Below are 7,523 nucleotides of genomic sequence, written 5' to 3'. Positions count from 1 at the left end.
TGATTGCAAGTTAGAAGGGCTCTCTGGCCTTCATAGTTTGGAATACCCGTCACGGCCACGGCCTCGATTCGGGTCGTGAAAAAGTTGGTATCAGATCATGATTTATGGTCCCAAAGTGTCTGCGAAATCGCATCGGGTAAAGTCTTATTTATGGGTGTGTAGCGCGCCACACTTATAAGCAAGAGGCTACAAGGCGTTTAGGAATGTTTTACTTTTCTTCATGTTCTAGTTCGTGCTATGGAGTTAGAATGTTCCTCTTTCATACTCTAGTTCGTGCTATAGCGTCATCCCTAAGAAAGTTATACAAATTCTTTCCTTACTCCAATTTCATGGGCCATGCCTCATTGTCGAGGCGATACAAGTATAAGTGTCTAGCTCCCCCAGCGGTGTGGTTCTCTCTGATTGAGTTGTCCATAAAGTTATGAATTTGCACAAGGACTTGAAAGGAGTCCATGAGTGCTTTAAAGTGTGCTGATTTAAGCATATACCCCTATCTGTATCATTTGTGCGGCTGAGCCTGAGGTATGGAGTATATTCAGTCTCCTTTAATAAAATTCTTATTGGAGATGTGATGTATAAGGGTAATGATGTGTAGTAGAATGTTGGAACTGTATTTCCATCCGAGTAGTAGTATATGTTAAAGTGTCATGACCTATTGGTAGTGAGTTGATCCAGAAGTTAGTAACATGAAGTCACAAGATTAGGTGGCATTTGCGTAAATAAATAGTTTTAGTTGTATAATCGTGGATTGAAGAGTGAGTTGCCATTGTATAGTGATAGACTAATGTGGTAGCAATATTTGTAGATTATATAGTAGTCTGTGAAGGAAGTGGTTGACTATGATTATTATCTATTTGAAATAGGGAAGGACCTCAGAATGGATAGTCATGGTGATTGTAGAAATCATTGGTAAGTGGTGAATGAAGAGGGGTGGGTTAGTTAATAAGTTGTAGGTAGAGGTTCATTAGTGTTTGTTGAATTTTGAAGATCATTGTGATGTATGATTAGGTAAGTAAGAATGATATGAGGAATTAGAATATGTTGATAAGATTGGAATGGGTTATATTATAAGATTAAGATCGACTAATCCTATCACGTGACTTTACCCCTTAATGGTCTTTTTCTTTAAGTAGTAGTAGTAAGCTAGTACTTCATATGAAAAGGTACGTAGTGAATTTTGAATTGTAATAGCGAGGTTATGGCAGGGTTGTGATTGTAGGTAGTAGCTAAGTGAAGTGAAGTATTTGGGTTGATTTCCCAATTTGATGGATTAGTGTAGTATGTGGCATGCTTTATCGGTGGTATATAATTGAGGATAGATAACAGGCTTGAAATCAAGATGTGGAGTGTAGTGGTGAGAAAGTAGCTCGAGATTGATGATGCATGTTTTGTGGGAATTAATTAGTAGCCTTGATGTGATGTGTGGAATGGCCTAGGTTGGCAATTTGTGAAAAAATGACTGGATAAATGGTGATATATCTACTTGAGGACTAACATTAAAAATAATGAATTGTAGTTGAGTCATTAAGATGATAAGAGCGATATTCATATAAGAATAAGTTGAACCCAAGATAGCGTGTTGTTAGATAAGGTTGTATGGTATAAGTGTCATGTGTACCCAGCTTGTGTTTTTTAATTTTGTAGTACGGAGAAGTCTGGGGAGTTGTTGTATAGTGTTCATTAAAATTGAATTCAACAAGTGTAGGTAGGCAATATGTGTCTTTGGTTTGTAGGTTATGTGATTAGAGGTGTAATGATAATATTCTAAGGAATTGAAGATGGAGTGCTAAGTGTTTAGAAGCATGGGTGTCTATACCCATGAAAATGTTAGTCGTAAGTTGATGACTTTGGGAGTTCAAAGATATTACGATTAGTGTCCCTGAAAGGGGATGTCCTAGAAATGATTTAGTGTCTTTGTATTAGAGATTAATGAGAGGAGTTGTGTTCATGTATACACTGATACCCCTTTTGTGATAAGGAGTGTGAATGCATATGCTCATGAGAGTGGGAGTTGTAGAGTGATGGCTATAGAGGCTAGCGAAAGATAAGGGTAGCATTTACGGAAAGCGAGGCCTTCGAAGTATAGATCATCAGGGAGAGTTTAGAGTTTAAGTATGTGGTGATGTCTCTTTTATGTTGAGAGTTGTGGCTATATACTTGATAAGGGGATATGTCCTTAAGTATAGAATTGTGACTTTGATCTAAGAGGGAGATGGGGAATTAAGTGAGCTCCCAAATGTTCTCAGTGTAGCAAGTTGCAGGGAGGAGTCATGATAAAACTATTCCTACTCAAGCATAATCCTCCTACTTTCATTTTAGAGATTATTCTGCTAATGCCTTATATCATGTGTTCAAGTCATGCCTATGCCTATGGTTCGAGTCCTCTATGGACTTATGTTTATGATTTGACCTCTAAACTAGAAGCAATTATGTCTCTCGGTATTCCAGTCTTTCATGTATTCAAGTCATATGTTGTGTTGTCCGTGATCCATGAAAATCTATGCCTCTCAGCATGCTTGGTTCTAAGGATATATGTTTCTTTATGTCACCAATTCATTCTATATTGGGTTTAGCCAAAGTGATGAAGTTTATGCAAACTCATGACAAATTTCAGTTCCTTAAATGAGGAGCAATCGCTTCAGACAGAAATCTTTGTTTTAGTTGTAATGTAACACCCCGTAGCATTCTTGACTTAATACCACTCTTGAATGCATATATGGAGAGTTGACAACCTGAATTTTTTTTTATAATTGTTAAAATACTTAGTCATATTTATGAGCTCTTAACTTTCATGATTTTCAAATTGATCCTCCCGACCCCGAAACGTAGATTTTTGAGTTGATTCATGATCAGGGAGTAAAGGGGATATCTCAGGAAAGTTTCAGATTTTTCAGACGACGTTTGAGACATGTTTGGATTATCAAAATAGTGGGTCAACGCGATGTTGATGCGTCGCGCCAGGAATCGCGTCGGTAGGGACCGATGCGGCGCGTCGCTTAATGCGTCAGGTGCCCAGTTCGTCTTACTAATTTCCGATTCCAGGAGGGTAATTCAGTCTTTTTCTCTCATTTTATCTTGATATGTGAACCAATGCTTTCTCACTGCGCTCTGTCCTAAGAATTCATGTTGTATTGTGTTTCTTCCGAATGACTCTCTACTTATGATCTAGACACTTGATATATGGAGCACTTTGGGTCTATTTTATCGTATCTTTAGTTCATGTCTCACCTTGATGTAGGTCAATAGGTATGGGTTATAATTGAGTTCCATTCATGACACTTATTCTCGGGTTCCTTAATGACCCTTTGTATGTTAGTATGATAGTGGTTGCGGAAGCGTAGAGGTGTGTTAGGCAGGGGAATAGATGTCGTTGTAGGTGAAAATTTCGATGTGATTTCTTGAGTTAAGATTAAAAGAGAAGAGGGAAGAAGAAGACGATCCCGTTATGTGAAATAGTTAGGACGGAAGTGTGTGAAGAAAAAATATTTATGTCTTACAATGTTTTGATCATGTGCCATAAAACATACGCCAAGATCATGTCGAAGTCAAGTTTCATTATCCTATGTTTCGTGCTTTCACATTTCACTAGGGGTCATCATGAAGCTCATTTGATGCCTTTACATATTTTGTTAAGGAAACATGTTCAATGCGATGTTTCGTTCTTTATTCTACACTTTTAGAGCCTCAACAAGTCCCTACCCATCATTCGGGGACAAATGATCCCAAGGGGGAGATAATGTAACACCCCATATTTTTGGGGCTAGAAATCAAACCGTCGTTCCTACGTGCGTAAACTCAAATTCTATGGTTTATATTTATATTCATGTGTCACGATCCTTCTCCTAGTGTATAAAGTGATTATGAGGTGAAAAGTGTTCATAAAGATCACTTGGAGCAAAGTTGAGCTAAGAGTCATTCATTTACCCAAAGTAAGCCTGTCAAACGGGCCGGATTGACCCGGCCCAATCCAGCCCAATTAATGAAACCGGCCCGGTAAGCCCAAGGTCTTTAGGGTACCGGGTCCTGGGCCATTTTTTTTTGTTTTGGGCCCGGTTAATTCGGCCCGGACCCAACCCGTTTGGGGCCCGCCGGTTAACAGGCCCAACCCGACCCAGTTTTATTTATTTATTTTTTTTACAAAAAAAAATTAGATTTTGGGACAAACTAGTCGTTGGCCCAACGGCTATATAGCCGTTTTTGGGTCCAAACGGCTAGTTTGGGCCCATTAATTAAAAAAATTACTTTTAAAATTATTTTTTAATCCCAAAATTTTTTCTATAAATACCCTACAGCTTCAAATTATTGTTTACACAATTTTTAATTCTCTCAAATCTCATTCTCTCTCAAATCTCAATTCTCAAATATTCTATAAATTTAATTTCTAAAGTGCTCACTTTAATTTTTTTAATTTTGCGATTACAAAGTACGAGTGGAAGTTTCTAAAGTCGCAACCTTCAGATACTTTCAAAATTTGGTATTGTCGTTCCATCTCTTACGTTTAATTTTTATTTAGTGTATTAATTGTTGAATATTTAATTTTATTATATTTGTGTATTTTGAGTTTTTTTAGTTTAATTTATATTATGGATAAATTAAGAAACCTCGCTACTAAAGGTGTTAAAAAATGTTATTCCGGAAGCGGTAGTGGTAGTAAAAAGTGAATTACTAGCGGTAGAGGTAGTTCAAGTAGTAGATATACCCGTGTGCCTCCGACACTGCTTAGTCAACCTTTTGAGGAAGAAGTAGGTGTACCTTTAGGTGTAAGTGCTCACAATATGAATTATGTAGAAGCTCAGAAAAATTACGGTATAGAAGAAGAAAATGGAGTAGGTGCGGTTAATTTAGACGAAGATGATGAAACTATTGGTGAAATACCCGTAGTAGGAAATGCTAACATTAGTTCTGAATCGGTTAATCTCCCTTCCCGTCCTCCCCGTGCCCCAAGAGCTCGTAAAACAACTAGTATTGCATGGAAATTTTTTGAACGTATATCAGATACTGAGGTACAATACAATATTTGTCAATAAATATATAGGCATAAAAACGGAGGCAAGCAAGGGGGTACCGGTATGTTAATGAGACATATAGGTGATGCTCACGAAAGAGAGTTAAATATTGCATGAGGTGGGGAGATGTTGGTGGGCCAACGCAAACTAGAATGGACCCAGCAACCGGTCAGGTAACGAAGAAGTATAATAAATTGAGGGACCGGGAAGAAATAGCTAAAATGGTAGTTGTGGATTTTTTGCCTTTTAGTTTTCCTTCTTCTGATGCCTTTATTCATTATATTCAAACAATTTATAATCCCATGTTTAATGGTGTTCCTAGAAGTACTTGTCGATCTGATATTTTTTTACTTCATTCATAATATTATTTTTATTTATCAACATTGTTAAAAAATATTCAATGTAGATTGTCCCTAACTTATGATCTTGGTCGTGCTGTAAATAAAAATGATTATTTAACCGTTACTTGTCACTGGATGGATAGTAATTTTGTGATGCAAAAATGTATTCTTGCTTTTTTATATGATGAAGATCGTAAACATACTGGAGATTTTATTGTTGATTCTATTGTTAAAGTTGCCGGATTTTATGGTATCGAAAATAAAATCTTATGTATTGCTTTTGATAATGCTTCTAACAACAAGACTGCTATAAAAAAATTAAAATCTAAGCTATCTCCGCCGTTGCCTAAAATTTTTCATATTAAATGTGCATATCATATATATAATTTAATTGTAAAAGTTGGTCTTGAGATTTTTTACCTTTATGTTGAAAAAATCCGTCTTGCTGTTGATTTATTCAAGAAAATAATCGAAGAAAAAAAATTAGAGGATTTAAAGATAAATGTCAAGAAAATGGACTTGCACCGATATTGATGCTTGAGAAAATTGATATTAGATGAAATTCTACGTATGATTTTTTAAAAACTTGTTATAAATATAGAGTTCCTATTACACTAGCTTTTAACCAACATTACGGTTCATTTGCTGATTCTGCTGATTGCATGCTACATGATTTTGATTGGGTTGTAATTAATGATCTTGTTAAGTTTTTAGAAAAATTTTATGTAGCTACGGTTGAAATTTTCGGTGCTTATTATCCTATTGTTTGTAACATTTTGGCATATATTACCGATATTTCTAGTTTGCTCAAAGAATATAAAAATAAAAAAGGTTATAAAGAAGTTGTTGGTACCATGTTTACTAAATTTAAAAAATATTTTTTCCGATCCCCCTACTTACTTGTTTGGTGCTATGCTAAATCCGTGCATGAAATATAATACTATGTGCCACTTTAGTACTATTATTTATGCTAACTTAGAAATAAATACTAACAATGATTCTGAATAAGTACAACCTGATTTGTGGACGGTTATGGGTGATGCGAATGAATACATAGAAAAATTATATAATCACTATACTAATTTATATGATTTAGCCGTACCTACAAATATCGCTCCAATTGTCGCTCCTCATCCTCCCGAAGAGTTATCATCTTCTAAAAGGCCGGTACATAGTGGTTTTCCTGATTCCTTTTATGATTTACCTTGTTGGAACAATGTTGATGACAGAGCTTACACATCAACTTATCGGGAAGAGCTGAAATATTATCTTCGATTGCCGTCAGAGGATCGCAGACGACGGATCAACATGTTGGATTGGTGGAGGAGTAACAAAACACAATATCTTGTGCTTTCAAGATTTGCTAGAGATATGTTGAATGTTCCAATGTCAACCGTTGCATCAGAGAGCACCTTTAGTCAGGGACGACAGCAGCTTGGAGACAACCGACACTCATTGGGAAGCAATGCAATAAATGTTCTAATTTGCCTCAGAGATTAGATTAGAGCGGAAAGAAGAATCAAGGAATGAAACCGGAGCCAAACAAAGAGCTGAAACTTGAAGAAATTATGTCTTCATGGGAGAACTCAACAGAATCAAATCCAATGCATGATTTTGCCCCCGTTGACTTTGACTATCCTATCCAAGTTCCCGTTAATATTAACATAAATGAATTGGAAAAAATGATGCATAATTTGTAGATTTTTCATTCATGTAAATTATGAATTTTGGATCATTTCGCAATCAATAAAATTCAACATTCATTCACTCCTTAGTCCTTACTTTGTAATTTTTTTCAATTAATGATTTAAATTGAATTTCTACTTTAAATTAAAAACTTACTTCTAATATATTATTAATTTACTACCAAGTATTATTAATTTATCATATTAAGTAGCATATGTTTTGTATATTTGTATATATATCTTCTATAGATGTGTATATTTAATGTATACATGCGTATATGTTTTATAAATTGTATATATATTGTGGTGTATATATATATTGTAGTATATGTTTTATTTAAAGTAGTACATATATATTGAATGGTGCGTATATGTGTATATATCTTCTATAGACATTTAAATTTAACGTATACATGTGTATATATTTTATAAATTAGTATATAACTATATATATATATATATATATATAGTTATATACTAATTTATAAAAT

Source organism: Capsicum annuum, chromosome 2, assembly GCF_002878395.1.
Source record: "Capsicum annuum cultivar UCD-10X-F1 chromosome 2, UCD10Xv1.1, whole genome shotgun sequence".
Classification (NCBI taxonomy): domain Eukaryota; kingdom Viridiplantae; phylum Streptophyta; class Magnoliopsida; order Solanales; family Solanaceae; genus Capsicum; species Capsicum annuum.
The sequence above is the reverse complement of the archived record's forward strand: the minus strand, read 5'-3'. Positions refer to the sequence as shown.